At 38.9% G+C, this 19,087-nt stretch overlaps 1 long non-coding RNA gene across 1 annotated transcript in view; it reads right to left on the bottom strand.

Moving 5' to 3' along the window:
* Window positions 1-19,087, bottom strand: part of LOC141993422 (uncharacterized) — a 196,213-nt gene that overhangs the window by 116,175 nt on the left and 60,951 nt on the right. Inside the window, exon 2 of the long non-coding RNA XR_012640851.1 lies at window positions 7,138-7,239. This is a non-coding gene — a long non-coding RNA (uncharacterized LOC141993422). The remainder of the gene's footprint in view (window positions 1-7,137; window positions 7,240-19,087) is intronic.

The raw sequence follows: 19,087 nt of genomic DNA on the forward strand, positions 1-19,087 counted from the left end.
AGGTCCTGATTTATTATTTTCTCTTTCCTTTTTAGGAAGCTTCTAAATTCAGTAAAAATGTGATGGGGTGGGAGTAGTCAGAGTGTGAACCCCTCACAACTTCATCTACCGACAATACAGGCTGAGTCATGAAGCAACAACCATAACCATATTTTAGAATTCCTGGGGAAAACAAATCAGCATTGACAGGTTTATGAAATATTGTGCTTTTATTCCTATATGTGAAAACACAAACAGTCATTTATCTGTCTAGTCACCAATGCGAGTTATTTATGTGGGTACACTGTACAAATGGAAATACCATGAGTAAGTTAAATTTCAGTCCTGGACTGGGAAATATGCTTCAGAGATCTTTGAATAATTTTCTCTTTAAAAACACTGGCTTGGCCAATTAGTTTAAACACATCAGTAAATATCTGAGATCAGGAGACTTTTACAGTTAAATTATTCATCAATCTTAAAAGGTTTACAGTTTTTCAGAGGTAAGAAACTAAATGACAAAATTAGGCTGGTCAAATGTATCATCTTTTAAAAATAATTAGAGCCAAATCTTTCTGTACAGACATGCACAAAGGAATCTGCATGATGGATCAACTTCAGGCAACCCCTGTTTTAAGTGTTTACTTTAAATCAGGGGTGGGCCAACGTTTTGGCCTAAGGGCCGCATCTTGGTATGGAAATTGTATGCTGGGCCATGAATGCTCACGAAATTGGGGGTTGGGGTGAGGGCTCCATCTGGGGGTGTGGGCTCTGGTGTGGAGCCAGAAATGAGGAGTTCGGGTTTCAGGAGGGGGCTCCGGGCTGGGGCAGGGGATTGGAGTGGTGGGGGGGATGAAGGGCGGACTATGGGATGGGGATGAGGGGGGCAAGGAAGGTGCTCCAGGCTGGGACCAAGGGGTTCGGAAGGAGGGAGAGGGATCAGGGCTGGGGCAGGGGGTTGGGGCCTGGGAGGAGGCCAGAGGTGCAGGCTCTGGGCAGCACTTACCTCAAGCAGCTCCCAGAAGCAGTGGCATGTTCCCCCTCTGGCTCCTATGGGGAGGCGTGGCCAGGCAGCTCTGTGTGTTGCCCCGTCCGCAGGTGCCGCCCCTGCAGCTCCCATTGACCACGGTTCCCAGCCAATGGGAGCTGCGGGGGCTGCGCTTGGGGCGGGGGCAGTGTGAGAAGCCCCCTGGCTGCCCCTATGTATAGAAGCCAGAGGGGGGATATGCCACCGCCACTGCTGCTGGGAGCCGTGCGGAGCCACGGCATGCACGGAGCAGGACCAGCCCCCAATCCTGCTCCCTGGCTGGAGCGCCGGAGCTGGGCAAGCCCTGGACCCTGCTCCCCGGCAGGAGCTTGAGGGCCGTATTAAAATGTCTGAAGGGCCGTATGCGGCCCCGGAGCCATAATTTGCCCACCCCTGCTTTAAATGATCCAAAAGGTTCTAGTAACTTTTTTTCATCCTGTAACAAGGAGAGGCAACGCTACTAGGCAACCAATTTGTTCTGGTTCCAAACATGATCACTTAACTCATGTTCCACTAACTGTATAACAAATCACTGTATTATTATTACGGTAAATTCTGAAGGAAGTTACATAATGTGCTACATCATATGTAAAGGGCAAAAAGTGGATGTAAGAACTAAGAGTTCGTGAAGTGTCCTGTGGAGGGGCACAACTTTAAGGGCTCAATGTTCAAGGTACGGAGCACTCCAGCCCTGATCCAGCAAAGTTTTAGGCACATGCTTAAATTTGAGCGTGTGACTAATGGCATTGACTTCAAAGGATCTGCTCACATGTCTAAAGTTAAGCATGTATTCAAGTGCTTTACTAGAGCAGGGCTAGAGTTCTCAGCGCTTAGGACTGAGCTAGCCCTGAGTACAGAAGATGTAAAGAGAGGGAGTATGGTGGGGAGTAAAAAAGTAAAAAGTGAGGATGGCCAAATGAGGGAGACCAAATTCCTCTTTCAGTTGCAGGTGATGCTGAATGAATTCATACCAAATCATTTATTGAACAAATCTAATACCTTTTCTACTCATGGGAAGTTTATTATTTTCTTAAATTTGTTATTAGAAACTACTTACAGAATATTTTCTTCAAATACTTTTTGGTTTGTAGATTGTTTACAAGCAGTATTCAATATCCAAAGCACCTACTGTGGTAGCTCAGCTTAGACAGGTAAATCACATGGTATTGTTATCAGGGAAAAGTAACGTGTGCATAATGTTCAGAATTAGGTCTGTGACTGAGTTCAATATTTATTTTTTCCATTAATATTTTCCAATATTTGCTTAAAGTTCACTGTTTCCATGAGCATTCTCACCAAGAAACTCATTCACTAGGATATTCAGGGAAAGCAAACTCAATTTGTCATTTTTCTCAGTTTGTTGTGGCCATTTTTAGATGTATTTACTCAGCTATATTACAACCAAGCAACTCCTCTGAAGTCATTGTAGTGGCCTGGACATAACTGAGAGCTGAATTAGGTCCAAAGATTTAGAACATTTAGGGCCTGACTGCATCTTTTAGGTACTGTCTCAGAAGAAGCACTTAGAGGCATTTTGACTCACAGGGTGAAATTATGGCCCTATTGAAGTCAATAGCAAAAATCCCACTAACATCAATGGGTCCAGGATTTCATCCATAGAATCTTAATGGTCACAAGTACTTAGACACTGAACATCACTTTATGGGATGCAACTTATTCTGACTGGCTCATTGAGGGAGGGGAGTCGAGTCAGAACAGGGATCTCTGCCGACTCCCTGCCCCTGCTGAAGCATTATGCACCCGTGTTACTTTGTGCCCTCTCCCCCACTACTCAACCTTAAAAAATTGAACAAAAATCCAAGAAAGTCACTTTATACCACTTAGGCATCTGATGAAGAATAATGTTTTTTCCTTTATTTTCTAATTGTTTTAAACCCAGTTAGCAGCTGACAGAGATTTTTCCCCCATTTAAATTCTATGGCCTGTTACTACTTTGCAGCTGAAAGAAAACCTACATTTTATTTTGTGCAGAATATTTCAGAACTCCATCACAACTTGCAAGGGACGTTTTAAAAATTGCAATACCACTGAACTGCTGCAAAGTTGGAGAAAAAGTCAACAGCTAGTGGGAAATGATGTTTAGAGCCACAAGCAGAAAGAGTGTTAATATTTTATCATTCGAGCTACTCAGCTATTCTATATGAAAACTTGGGGTTTTTTTAATTATTATTTACCAGGGTGTGAAGGCTACATGAATGCACTGGTTTAGGGTATCTGGACATTAAAACCACTACTTTCATTCTCGCTAAAGTCCTTTCAACTTGTGCAAATGGTTCCACCGTTTAATCTTTCACCCTCTGCTTCATTATAACAAAAAACCCCAACACCAACTACACCCAAACACACTGTGATCATGAGTGAGTTCAATTTGAGTGACATATGTTGGAGGTCTCATGCTGCCAGTACTAAAACATCCTTGGAATTTCTAAACATTATAGATAATTTCCTAACTCAAAAAAGTGTTGCATCCAACACAGGGGAATTCTGTATTAGACCCTTTCCTAACAGATAAAGAGGAACTGATCAGAGAACTAAAAGCCAATGGTATCTTAGGTATAAGTGATCATGACTTGATCACATTTACAATATGCAAGTGGAATAAGTCCAAATGAGTAATATATATACTTGGAGCTTTAACAGGGCCAAATTCATAATGCTGAAAACAATTATGAGCCAGATCAGCTGGGAGGAAGAATTTAATCAGAAAAATGTGAATAATTGGGAATCATTTAAGAACACCTTACTAGATGACCAAAAAGCCACAAGCCCACAACTGAGGAAGAAAGTTGTGCTGGTTTAAAAACAACCTGGTTAGAGGGGAAGAGAAGGCAGAAGTGAAAAATAATAATATATAACAAACGGAAGAAAGGAGACGTTGATAGTAATGAATATAAATCGGAAGTAAGGAACTGCAGAAATTTGATAAGAGCTCAAGAACTCAGTTCCCATTTAGGCACCTGAACAAGTGATACTTAAAAAAAACCAACATAATTTAGTATGAAGGTTGTTGAGCTTTCATGAAAATCTAACTATTATTTAGGTGCTCTTCTGAAAATCCAACCTGACTTTTATTTAAAGTGGAAACATCGTAGACTCTATTCTCTCAGGAACACTCAGGAGATATACACTTAAATGGCAATTTTTTCATGTCGTCAGTAGGAGCGTGCTGTAGCTCACTTCATTTGCATGATTTGTATCATGGATCTACATGCTGTTGGTTTGCGTTTTCTATCGCAAATTTAAGGAAATTGCTGTATCTCTAACAAAATAATAAATAAATAAGGTACGTACATGAAAGAGGAACTAAAACAAAAGCACACATTTAACTCCATTATAAAGTGCTGTTCAGTTAATACACTAAAACATACAGCTCTGTAAGTTCTTCAGATATGTCTTTACTTTGAGCGTTACCAAAATGGATATCTGAAAAACAACTGCGCGCATTGAAGTCAATGGGTGCTTTTCCATTGACAATAACAGAAGCAGCTTCAAGACCCTGTAAAGTGTATTTCAGAATTAAGCTATGCTAGTTTTATTTGTCTGTAAGTCTCTTTTTTATAAATTACAGATCACAGCACAAAGATATATGAACTGAGTGGTTTCCTAGAATGCCAGTTTTGAAGGTGCAGGAAAGTAGAGCCCACAATTTGAGTGCACAGCTATGAGCATTAACTTTTAGGATATATCTACATTGCAATTAAAAATCTGTAACTGGTCTATGCCAGCTGGCTCAGGGTAAGGGGCTGTTTAATTACCATGTAGATGTTTGGGCTCAGGTTGGATCCTGGGCTCTATGACCTTGTGAGGTGAGAGGATCCCAGAGCTCAGGCTGCAGACCTAGCCCAAATGTCTACACCACAATTAAACAGTCGCTTAGCCCCAGCCCCATGAGCCTGAGTCAGCTGGCATGGGCCAGCCATAGGTATCTAATTGCAATGTAGACATACCCTCAGTGCCTGGATCTGTTATATTCTTGAGGCTGTAGAGTGCTTGCTCACTCCACATTAAACAGAGTTCCACAGAAGAATACAAACTTAGTTTCCAGTTCATCTATTGAACAGGGCAATGAAAAAGGCTAGTCATATAAAGAACACTTGCCTCTGGCAATGTTTGAACTTACATGCTGAAAAGATGCTAGAAACTTAGAACCAGCACACTTCAAGACCACAGATAAACAATAAACACTAAAATCTGTATTATTTTGTATGTTATCACTAACAACAAAGAATGCTATCAGGGACCACTGACATTTGACAGAGTTCTTAGGTAGAAATTCCTTGTGAATATAAAAATGTAAGAATGGCCATACTAGGTCAGACCAATGGTCCATCTAGCTCAGTAGCCTGTCTTCCAACAGTAGCCACTGCCAGATGCTTCAGAGGCAATGAACAGAAAAGGATGATTTAATTGAGTGATCCATCCGCTGTTGAAAAGTCAGAGCTTCTGGCAGTGAGAGACTCAGGGAAAGCCAGACTATGGGGTATGTCCCTGATCATCTTGGCTAATAGGCATTGATGGACCTATCCTCCATGAACTTAATTTTTTTTAACCCAGTTATACTTTTGGCCTTCACAATATCCACTGACAATGAGTTCCACAGGTTGACTGGGCATATATGAAAAAGTACTTACTTTTTATTGCTTTAAGTCTGCTGCATATTAATTTCATTGGGTGGTGCTGGTTCCTGTGTTATGTGAAAAGGTAAATAACACCTCCCTATGATTTTATGGGCCACTATCATAACCCCCATTCATTGTCTCTTTTCTAAGATGAACAGTCCCAATCTTTTTAATCTCTCCTCATATGTTTACTTTGCTTAAGAGCCTTTGGTGTGGAACTTTGTCAAAGGCTTTCTAAAAATACAAGTACCCTATATCAACTGGATCATCCTTGTCCACAAGCTTGTTGACCCCCTCAAAGAATTATAATAATTAGCAGGCATGATTTCCCTTTGCAAAAGCTGTGTTGACTCTTCGCCAACAGATCGCGTTCATCTACATGTCTGATAGTTCTTTATTATAGTTTCAACCACTTTGCTGTTACTGAAATTAGGCTTACTGGCTTGTAATTGCCAGGATTGCCTCTGAAGTCTTTTTTTTTTTTTAAATCAGTGTTACATTAGTTATTCTCCAATCATTTAGTACAAAGGCTGATTTAAGAGGCAAATTTGTGATCTCAAACACACACAGCAAAGATTTATCTACTGGAAACTATCAAAAGCCTCAGCTGGAAAGGGGCGGTGCGGGGGAGGGAAATGCATACACATACACACACAGTCTAATACATAAGATAAAGTAAAAATACAAAGTAAAAATCAAATTATTTGTTTTGTGAGATTGTGAAGATCAAATATCTTAAATCCCTCATTTCTGATCTTGGGAGGTACAAAAAGGCAGGCAATAGAGATGTTATTGCGGATCTTGTTTTTCTGTATTACAGGGGCCAAATTCTGCTAACTCTCACTTATTTTGAGCAGTACCCTCCAAGCTGGCAATCCTAACAATCTCATTGAGACTAACGCCCTGTCCATAGTGGCTCAGCTGCACCACTACAGATGCACTGTTGTAGCGCTTCAGTGAAGAGGCTACCTATGCCAACGGGAAGGCTTCTTCCATCGGCGTAGGTACTCCACCTACCTGAAGGTCTGTAGCTAGGCTGACAAGAGAATTCTCCCATCGACCTAGTGCTGTGTACACTGTGGGTTAAGTCCGTCTGACTGCATTGTTCACAGGCATGGATTTTTCACATTCCTGAGTGACGTAGTTACACAGACCTAATTTCCTTGTATAGACCTGGCCTAACTCAATATAAGGGTGACAAAGTTGGTACACAAATAAGACCTCATTTTCAATAGCAGAATGTAGTATTAATGTGCAACATCTAATCACCACAGAGGCTTTTTCTCCAGCCATTGGTTGCTTAGAAACATGGACGGTACAAAAATGCCAGAGTAATTCTTTGTAGGAACCTCCCACTGTGAATTTGTCCTTGTTCGTTGCAAAAGTTGCTAATGAATGACAGATACTGGAAAAGAGATCTGAGTTGAACACGAAATTGGCTGAGCCTAGCAACAATATTAAATACTCATATCAGAAGGCAACTCTACTCACAAATTAATTCCTTCATTGCTGGTTGAAGAGGAATATTCCTGGCAGTTGTTTCCAGCTCACCACAAAAGGAGGATGAAATCCTTTGGCTACCTTCTTCACAAACTATAATTAGGAAAGAAAGTGGTAGAATAGAAGTTATAGTCTATCTGCATGCCAAATCTGGGCCAGAAGACAACACATTACTTTAGTTCCCCGACCATGATTTTATCTAGAATTTAAAGAGAAAAGCCCAGGGAACAAAAACCCAATATTCTCCTACACAGAATCTACATGGTTAAACACAAATATATTTTAATGTCTTTTCTCTTCATGAGTTGTATGACTTGATCAACAACTTAGAACAGAGAGGAAGGGTCAGTGCTCTGACAATTGGCAGTGTGACAGAGAAAGCATCTGACTGGCATCAGGCTGGTCGCAAGGGATTTGTAATAACAAACGGTATTTAATATCTAGAGAACAGCAGGTGTGGAAAGGACCATCGGTGCTGGAAATTTTTATTTGCTGATGCTTTCTTAGTACTGAAAACAGTCACAACACAGTACAACATTACAAGAAATTGTATGGTTTTGAAGAGGTATGTACTGTTTCTTTAAATCTACAGCAGAAAGCCAGCCAGGAGGGACCAGGGAATTTCCAGGCTTTGCAATGAAAGGGAAGGAAAGAGAAAGAAGGAGCAGCATTCGGTTAATTATATTTTCCTTATTCTAGTCAAGTAACTTGTTCAGTATTAGAAGAAAGCAACTCTAGGACAGTATCACATGACAGAGTGTGTGGATGCGGGCATCAATGCCTACATATAGAAAATAATAAGACACCAACATCTCTGATTTGAGTTCAATAGCAATACTTAGTTACCACTCAAAAGGGCAGAGGTTTCAACTTCATCCATTTGTCAAATGCAGGCTCCTGAGACTATTTCTGCTGCTTGATTAACAAATTAGTAAGCAGAAATTCCACGACTACGATGCAGTAAGAGCGGCACACACTTTATAGCAAGTGCTAAAAGCAAAATGCTGGTATCATTTGTCAGGACTTGATTTGAATTCATTGTTTGAAAACTTTCATGCTAACAGACTTTCAATTCCTCAATCACAGTAATTTATTATTAAGCCATTACCATTACTGGAGGGCTATGTAAACTGTTATGAATTGGCTTAATATCAGGAATAATAATTTAACAATATTGTCCAGAGTGAATTGGACTATTTGGTTTCTTTAAAAAAAATTACATGATATTTCTCAATAAAATAACTATACTGCAATAACCTGATGAATAATCAGTTTTGGATTCTGGATTTAAAGTGCCATTTATCAGCAGCAATCTAGTATTGAAAGCAGAATTAAACGATGCGTTTTTGTTTCCATACTACACTGTATCTGTGCAACCTCCAGTTTGCAAATTCATGCCAATTTTTCACTACAAGCCAGAGGGATTGGATTAAAAAAAATGCCCAGAACTCCCATAAATATTCAGCAAATAAACGGCTTTAAGACACAGTATAAGATATTAGCTTGTATTTATATTGCAGGAATAAGGAGGGAGCTTTCATCATAGAATTTTTTAGATAAAGCAAAAATATAAAGTGCTGCAAGGTTATTGTATGCAATAGGGATCCTAAGGTATTTGTTATTGTAAGTTCTTATTCGACTTAAATCAGATTAAAATATACTGCGCAACTTTGAGCCTGAACACATGCCTTCACTTTCAGATTTTAAATTTTAATATGTTGATCTTGAAAGAGCAGAATATAAATGAGGACTCCACAAATTTGACATTTCGGGGGTTTTGCTTTTTTAAGAGTTATTCAGGTGACAAAAGACTATGAAATGATTGTATGTACCAGGCAACTCTATATGGGTGGTGTGAAGCAGAGCTGGAGACAATTACAGACCTATGTATTGCTGCAGGATGACAATTTCCTGGCTCTGACAGGCTATGTTCCGAGTGTCATCTTTCACTCACTTTTTAGGGCTTGTTTCTCTTTCCTTTAGTTTTTTTACTCTGAATTTTCGTACAATATATTTTACATTTGTGAAAAATTATGTTAATGTTTATAAGATCCACAAAGCAAAGTACTTTAAATAAAGACTGTTTCTTTAAAATAAAACCTATACACCTACACCCTCATTGTATACATTAAAATGCTCCTGAAATGTGCTTTTTGCTAATGATATTTGGTCCTAAGTCTTTCTAACAGTGAAGGCAGACTCTCTGCCTTTGCAAGTTTCTCAAAGACTTCATTTAATTCTAGTATACCATATGTAGAAAAAATATTTCACTGGGGGGAAAAATATAGAAATGCTTCCATGCACTATACCAAACTAGATTTACAGAATATAGTGTTTAAACACTGTTGTTTGGTCTGCTTTGACAAGGAAATAGTGAAGATAATTGCTTATTAAACACATACATATGGAAATATATTTAAAAAAAAAAAAACCACAAAGCAGTGAACAAACATAAGAGATGATTTTACGATAGGATGAAAATAGCTTGATATAGTGCTGCTTTTGGGAAATTCAATGTAGTTGAAATTGTTAAAGTTTAGTTTTCCTTTCATACAATACAAATATTTTAAGTGTTAATATCAGTAACTACAAATTGCAGTTAATATCAATAACTACAAACTACAGATCTTTGGCCCCTGTTCTGATCCATTTGTCGCACTCTGGCAGTGCAAAGGGGCTGGAAAGCTTCCTTAAAAGGGCAGCTGGGAATTCACCCTTGCATAGGAGAATTCTTGACTGGTATTGAAGCAACTCTGTGCCATGCCATCCTGACTGATGAGTGTGTAAGGAGTGCAAGGGGCCCCTGCAAGCGACTGCAAGTTGTAAAGAAGATTCCGGGCTGCTCTGACTTGCACAGGGGGCTTGAAGCCCCCCCTACACATCCCTCAATCTTCATGTGCCAATCAGATAATTGGGGCACGTAAGGAACTAGACCAACCTGGACCAAAAACAGATCAACAACAGATATGCCTCATGCTTAACAATCATCTTTCTTGTTTTACATTCAAAAATAAAATCTAAAGCTTACCTACAGAATGAGCTAAAACTCTTTTTTTTTCACACAGCTAAAACTCATTTAACTCACAGAATAGTATGGGTCTCTAACTTATTAAGGCATGCAGGCAACTCAGAGAACATGCTTCACATCCCTGTGCTGGGATATTAAGCCACCACACACACAGAAGTTCAAATTCAGTATTTTTATTAAATGAAGCCAAGACCGACAAAAGCCATAATTTCACCCAGGTCAGGTTCTTTGGAACAGTACCAGAACAGCTACTATTTTATTTCTAATCTTTTTAGAATTTACAGGATTCTGGGATGTTGGTGTTTGAGACCCTGTAAGAGAGAAATTCGAACTGTGAAGGGTGAAGAGGAAAAGCCTAAGAGCTGAAGGGAGTGAGGGGAGGTCTGAATAGTGCATCAATGAAAGAAAGATTTGACCTCAGGAGATCTATGGATCCTCCTGCACTCAGGTGCATAAGGCATCCACCAGTTTCCACCATTTATTTCATTCATGTGCTACTCTGTTCAAGCTTCTGAATATCATCTCGATTAACCTGGCTTCTTTCTTTATTATTATGGGTAATGTTTTTCTAGGTTGCCCTCTTTCTCTTTCCATGTGGTGTCCATATTATCACTTGCCATAGAAGTCATGTTGGTTGCATTCTTAAATCATGTCCTAAATTCCTTCATTTCCCTACCACATTTTATGCTTTAGATTGGTTTACTCTACTTAGAATTTCTGGTGTTATAAGAAAGTCTTTCCAATGGACTCTGAAGATTTTCTACAGTTGTTTATCTTAATTTCTGTTGTGGATTTCCATGACACTGCTCTATACAGGAAAACAAACAAGATGCCAGTGTTAAAAAATCATAATTTTGTGTCAGCATCAGTCATGTTACTTTTCCAAATCTTTTCAAGTTATAAAAGTTATTTGCTGTTTTTGATATTCATTGCTTGACTTTTAGCTTGGTGTCACCATCACTGCACAACTCATTCCCTAGGCTGATAAAATGGCTTACTTCTAGCGTTTCTTCATCTACTCCAGTGGTTATGTTTGGGACACTGATAACCATATATTTATTTGGTCTTCCACTTGATGAATAAACCAAACTTGTTTTGCAGTATCTGCCAAAGGCTGGGTCTTTTCTTCCATTAAATGATGTGTTGAACTAAACAGGACAATTTCATCAGCAAAAAATGAGGTCATCCAATTGTGCTTTATCATTTCTCCATAAAATTCTTTGGTTTCCTGCTGTGGTTACTTTCCTCATGACACACTCAATGCATTGCAAACAGTGGGGACATCATATGCCCTTGCTTTAATCCAGTTGTCATTGCAAACCATTGGCAGATGTCACCATCTCGGACTGTACATTTGGCATTATTGAGATACTTGATTGCTCTATTTGTGCTGTAGTATGCCATAATTTTCTGAAGACTGTCTCTGTGTATGCTGCCAAAAAGCCTTCTGGAAATCTACAAAAGTCATCACAAATGGTACTTGCCACTCCACAATTTGTTCTATAATATGTCTGAGAACAACATGGTCTGCATATGATCTCAACCATGTAAAACTTGCTTGATCCTCTTTAAGTTGAAGATTATATTTGTTTCTTGTTACATTTATAGGGTGATGTTGCACATGATTTTCCAGGCATGGAGAGTACTGCGATTCCAGTTATTACAGTTGGTAAGGTCTTTGACTATTTTACTCTAAGGCCTATCTAACACTTGGTTGGATTCTTTTCTCCAACGCAAGGAAAGTATGGAGGACGGTTGGTCACTTGCTTTAAGCAGCTTCTCCAGCTGCTTTCCCATTTTTGAATTTACTGAAGTATTCATTTTTTCTGCTGTAATATCTCCTACATCAACATCAAGCTCAAGTGGTAGGTCTTCACTGTGTATTTCTGATAGTTAGCTTGGGTTTTATCTATTTAAAACAGGCTGAACATGTTCTGCTCGTCTTTACCTTTGTTCTTCTTCTATATTAAGTCTTTTCATTTGAATCTTTAATATGGTCCTAGGTACTGCTAAAGTTCCCTGTTAGCTATTTGATAGTCTCATTCAAGTTTGTAAAGCCACCTCTTTGACTAGCATCGTCAGCCTCTTGATGTTTTCTGTTATCTTTTTACCTTTTCAAGCACTCCTTTTTTTAACCTCTGTCTAGATCTTTGTGTTATTCATGCCACTGTCTCTTCACATGTCTTAGCAGACATGAGTTTTACTCTTTTGAGCTGCTGATCAAGTAGCATTGCTAATCCTTTCTTCCCTTTTCGATTTCATTATTAGAACTGTCTTTGCACGTTCTAGACAGCACACACTGAAGTTTTTCCACAGATTATCAGTGTCTTGGTTTTCTTCAGTTAACTCCATTAAAACGACTTCTGTTCCAGCTGAAAAGCACTTTTAGTGTTTGGGCCTGTTACAGCCACGGAACAGCCAAGAGCACTTCAATTTTTAGTAACCCGTTGAATTTAGTGTTGCCTAGTGCAACTGAAAACTTCCAACACCTAAATGTCATTTCAGCTCTGTGCCTGTTTTCACATCTGTAAAATGGGGATAATGATACTTAAAGTGCTTTGCAATCTACTGAGGAAGTGTTGTAGAAAAGCAGTGTATTATTTTAGCTCCAAAATATAAACACATAAATAAATAAAGAAAAATAAAGGTGGATTACCCCAGAAATGGAGAAAATAACTCAGAATAACTGCAAACACACAGGGACAAGTTGGGTGAGGTCCTATCTTTTATTGGACCTGAAGAAGAACACTGTGTAAGTTTGAAAACTTGTCTCTTTTGCCAACAGAAACTGGTCCAATAAATGATGACCTCACCCACTTTCTATTTCATATATCCTGGGACCAACAGCTACACCAATAGGCATCTAAACACATAAAATTTTTTAAAACTGGCTTGTGTATTTGTGCCAGCAATTATTTATTGGTGCAATAAATGTCACTTAGATGTCTGAATAGCTGAATGGCCCAGCAAATTTATTTATTCTTTCAATACGTAACAACTCGAAGCATCCATCTGGTGTGACATTTTGGGTACCTTTACAATAAATTAATCTCCACTTTATCAGATACAAAACAACAACCAATCGATGGACAGACATGTCGCCATAATTGTTACAAAACCTTACCCAACTACCCTGTACCCCTCACCAATCTCTTCAAATGCCCAGGAAAAAAATATGATGTGCAGAGATTCCAGAAGGTAAACAAATCAAAGGCTTGGCAGATGGAGGTGATGTAAGGGTTAATTCCAAATTCCAGTGTCAAAGTTCCCTTGAGCATTCATAATGAATACTCAGTCAGTGGCTTCCTTGTCTTTAAATCAGTTACTTAGAACTATAAAGGATTGTCATTGAACCTATAAATAATTGTGGGCACAAAATTGTCTCTGTAATTACAAAACTACAGCCATAAAAGACAGAGATCCAGGAGAGAAGAGAATCAGAATATGGCCCTTGTTCTCTAATGAGATACTATACTAAGCCTTCAAACATAGTCTCCAAGGCCCTGATCTTGCAATCTGAGCCATATGGGCCACAGACATTTCCTCTCTTGCAGAAGCAGGGCCACAAGCAGTTGACAGTCTGCCACTTGTGGCAGCCTAAAGCAGCTGAAACTTGTCAGAGGAAGGGCCAACAGGGACAGCAGATAGAGGAGGCTTAGTAAGCTAGGGAATACACTGACTCATCAAAGCAGATGAAACAAAATGCATTACTGAAGAAAGAATCATTTACGAAAATTATCCAGGGAATTATTGGTTTCAGAGTAACAGCCATGTTAGTCTGTATTCGCAAAAAGAAAAGGAGTACTTGTGGCACCTTAGAGACTAACCAATTTATTTGAGCATAAGCTTTCGTGAGCTACAGCTATGCATCCGATGAAGTGAGCTGTAGCTCACGAAAGCTTATGCTCAAATAAATTGGTTAGTCTCTAAGGTGCCACAAGTACTCCTTTTCTTTCTCCAGGGAATTATAATGAACAAATACTTTGAAAAAATTAGCCCAAATATGTTGGCTCTTGCAAACTTTTTTTTTGGCCTCCACTTTCTTCCTTCCCCGCTACCTGTTTCTCTCCTTTGTTTTCACATTTCAATCACTCTAAAAACAAAAACCAAGACACACACATAGGATTTAGAGATGGGCCCAAATCAAAATCCTTATTCAAATACCCCTGAACTTTGTATCTTTTATCCATTTCTAATAAGATTTGCCTTACTGAACTAAATGAAAAGTACTTCAAGTCTGGAATCTTATATCCAAGAGTGACCAACATGTGATACTGCCCAAGAAAATGCCCTCAACGTGTCCAGGTGACCAGGGACATGAGTATATCTGCTGGAATCATGAGGTCTGATTAAAGAAGTTTTTATATACTTGTGCATACACAGAGAGAGATTTGTAAAAATAAATACAAATTCTACAGATCATAAATCTCACATGCTCTGCTAAAATTACATGACAAGGAGAAGACAGACATTTTGAAAGTGTACAAGATTGCTAGGCCATATTCCAGTGTCAAGTCATAAAGGTAAAGGTTGGAATAAGCTTTCATTCCAGGGTAGAAAGAAAGTTTTCATTCCTGAAAGAAGCAGAGACCAGCTTGAGGAACCCAGAGGTGGTAAACCTAATTGGAGCAGAGCTAGAATATCACAAGCCACATGTAAGTGCCACATTGCCAGGGCATCCTGAACCAGCAGAGGCAGCCCCAGACACAGTCAATATCAGTCTGGGGGAAGCAGGGGTAGGCTGGCTGATGCACTGAGTTAGAACTGCCACCTCCAGGTGAAGCCCATAGATCTACACATCTCTACTACAGTCACTTCCATTGATGTAGGAGGCGGATGCAAATTGAAATATGACCAAACTGACTTTATTGTGACTTGAGGGGAAAGAATGGGAACAACCTGAAGGGCATCAGAAACAGGTTATTATATCTGATTGCAACACATGTTAATAATAGCAATGAAAGTAAACTGCCAGTTTATTACCTCTGACGTTTACGTGTACCTTAACCAGTTCTTGAAGGGCAAACCCTGAAATCTTTTCTCTGGCACTAAACCCACTGACTTCCTGCTAAAGAAAATTTCACACATTTATGTTAACTCGTGGAGCACCAAAACTTACCTCCCACCCATTGACTTCAATGGGAGTTTTGCCTAAACAAAGACTGCAGGGTTTGTAAGTATATTATAAATATATACCTAAGCACAGTGTATTATGTTCAATTACAGCAGTGTTCCTTAAGTTCCTGTCCTCATAACTTTCTATATCCCTGTTATTCACTCTAAGATAGTCTGTTTACAGTAAAAAATGCTTAGTTTTTCAAACCAATGTGGGTGAGTAATGGTTCCATCAAGTAGGCATTGGAGCATGTCAACAAGCAATAGACCATGTACTAAAGCACACAAACAACAAAAAAATCCACATGACAATAAATTACAGTTATTTTGCTACTGAAGTTCCCTGAATTGTGCAGGACCGCCACTGGAATAATAATTATGGTGCACAGTAATCATAACACAAACACTGTAACTGGGGATATTTAGCAAAACACCTGTTTCTTATCCTGCATGCACAATATAGAATGTCTACATATTAAGTAGAATGGATCAAGTCCTGAAATCAATCAAGTTGCACAGTTCTACAGAGGGCAGAATCTCACCCACTTTGTTTATGACATTGCAGTACTGACATAAATGTCTGTTTTTCACATTTAATTAAATGGGAAAAGGCAAATGGATGGTTCCACAGTTCCTAGTACTGAACATGTACGGATTTATTAATTTAATTCAAAGTTCTGCTCACTGAGATAGACTGGGCTACAGCTCATGTTTTTATGGAGGTCTTGGGGGAACAGCAGTCATACAATTATAACCCAGTAGAACAGAATACAATGCAGGACATTAGGTCTAAAATAGTAGACAGCACTGGAAAGTCACAATTTTAGTTCATTCTTCACTGAGAAGACTTCTTAAGAAATATAAACATTTAGACATAGATGATTAGGGAGCCCACTCTGACTACAAGACAATTCCTGTATCAAGATCCTTTTTAGAACACAAACTTATTAAGGGACTGGATTCATCAAGGAAGGGTAACGAGATACAGTATTTTTAATTCTGTGCAAGGTCTTTGGTTCAAATCCAAGTCAGTGATTCGCAGTGGTTATGTTTAAATGGCTATCTAGTAGTCTATGTGAAATGTCATCGTACCTCAACCCAGGTTCTAACAGAGATGGGTCTCGTCAGTAGTACAACTAAAATTAAGTCAGGAGACCTGATTAGACCATTGTTATCCCCGATCCAGAGTTCAATATAGCAGTGTAGATTGGATCCAATTGTTTGCACTACAATTTTTAAGCATAGTGTAATCAGCTCAGGTGACAATCATGTTGTGACCAGTCACCTGATTTGGTTAAAATTTTAATGTCAAAAAAGACTTAATTTACATTCACAGCAGAGATGGACAAAGGCTAAATTGTACTCTTCCATTTAGACATGGTCCATAGAGTGAGGGTTCATGTATTTGGACAGCATCATGTGAAGAAGCTTGCACAGCTGCTGACTGGCTACCTTTGTTCTATAGATCAGTAGAGGGTTTCAGTAAACTGAGCTCTCTCTCTCTCTCCAGTACCTGAGTTGTCAAATATTAAGTGACATGTATATGTTTTAGTGGGAAAAAGGAAGGTAAACTGACCATCTAAGAGATCTCAGATTATTACTCTCATCTTAAGGCCTATTTGTGAGGTAGTAATTATATGATTGACCATATAGGGTCCTAATAAAAATACTGGTTTGACTTTGGTACTTGGGTACTAAAAATCCATTTTTTGGGGTGGAGCTCTATGCAAGAAGGTAGTTCTCTAGGACTGGGTAATCCTAGGTCAGGGATACTGGGAACAGGGATGAGATTTAATATTTATTTTGATTTATAAATATAAGAAGTGCCTATTCTGGTCTGTGGGTACTTATAGCTAAAAACACAATACATCCATAAAAACAACAATACCGCATTTCCCAGCCCTCCCCCCCCCAAAAAAAAGTCAGTCTAAAAAGAAAAACATCCTCTTTCCCCACCTTCTCAAAATCCTTCTGATCATCTTAACTCGCACCAAACTCTGAGTGAATAGAAGGGCTTTCCTAGATGCATGATCTATATATTTAGGGACTCAAGTGGCACCACCTCACTGTGCTGAATGCTTCCTAAATATATAAAAATAGAAACATCAACAGCAGTATATCTCTTCTCCTTTCCAGCTTGTAAAAGGTGAGATGTTTTCTGTTGTGCATTTTTGGTGGGGAGCATATTTTTTGTTCATGCATGCATGTGTGTTGGGAGGGGTGATTACGCAGTAAACATGGGATGTACCTGTTTGTGTAAAGTTGACTCAGGGGATGGAATGCCAAATCAAAGAGATGAGTTTTGAATTTAATTCTGAATACAATGAGGCATGAGGTCAATAGAGTAGGGTTTATTTGGACTGGCTTGAGAGAAGCACATTGCATATCAAGGGAGTCTCATAGAGAATGTCCTGCCAGCCGTCTCCCCTCTTTTAAGCTGAAGATAGAGCATCAAAACAAAAGTGAATGAACACTCTCTTTGGCCACACTGACTATTTGCTCAAAGATGGCAAGTAGAAAGAAAGAATTTTCCAGACCAAGCTCAAGTTTTCCAGGTCAGAAAAGAGGCCAAGTAATAATAATAAAGAATAAAAGCTTTCAAAGCTGTTATGTCTTCACCCTTTAAAGCTCTTAAGAAAACTGCACAAAATTACTCCTATTAATTCAGGAAACAGCAAACATACAGCTCTTGGTAACCCATAGCAAGTATTTACTCACCCTTAGAAACTGTGATCCATTTTTGGATAAAAGCATTTTTGTACTAGGGCAATTTGATATGTGTTACCTTTCCATCAAGTTAGGTGGTGTGTTTCACCTAATGGCCAAATACAAATGCATCGTATTGTAGGCTAACAGGTATTTCTCAGAAATGGTAGTAAAGTTACTGTAAAAAGCATTATTTCAGGTGTCACTCGTAGATTCATGTAGTGCTGGTATACTCCTGTACTGATTCTAGCATTAATTTTCTACAATTCAGTTTTGTAAAGCCAAGTTTCATAGGGCCACATTGTGAAACCCTTACTTCGCCAATGAGCAACTGCTCACATAAGTAGTCTCATTGGTTTCACGGGGACTACTCCTGAGTAAACACTCACTATTCATATTGAGGGATTCCCAACCTGGTCCTAGCAGGCTCCTAGTCTCTAAAGAGGTCAGCTACATATTATTCAAATTTAAATAGTCTGGGTCCACAGGTAATGATGCTCATCTAGGTTAAATTGCTTTTAAACTGGTGTACCTCTATTGACTTCAATGGAGTTATTTACATCAGCATAAGGGAAAAGGAGATCAGACCCAGAGTATTTTTCCACTAGACTTTTCTGCTTCATTCCCCCAGTAAAAGAAGGTTTAATCGCTATCAGGAACTTCCTATGTCAACTATACTTCAAATTTAGCAAGTAGAATAAATTGTCCAATGTGAGGCTGTCTAAGCACAAGCCTCCTGTAGGGCACAGACCTACCATACACCTCATAGAGCTAATGAATCTCAGCTTGCTGTGTGTGAAGCCACATAAGCCATGCAGACTAAATATTCATTTATAGACAGAAAAAACAATCATGTCTAAATAGAGCTGATTGCATAGAGCCCAGGTTTTTTCCATTCATACACTACTCTGAAGTTTCTCCATTTCTTAACAGATTGACTCATTTGTCACCTTTTTGTAACCCCACAACAAACCATAAAGTAATTGCTAAAAACAATAAATACTTTTTTTATGGGATCTGAGACAAAATGATTCATGAGTTAAATACTTCGCTAAATTATCGGAGACCAGTTTCTGGTAACCATATAAAATG

Source organism: Natator depressus, chromosome 9 (assembly GCF_965152275.1).
Source record: "Natator depressus isolate rNatDep1 chromosome 9, rNatDep2.hap1, whole genome shotgun sequence".
Classification (NCBI taxonomy): domain Eukaryota; kingdom Metazoa; phylum Chordata; order Testudines; family Cheloniidae; genus Natator; species Natator depressus.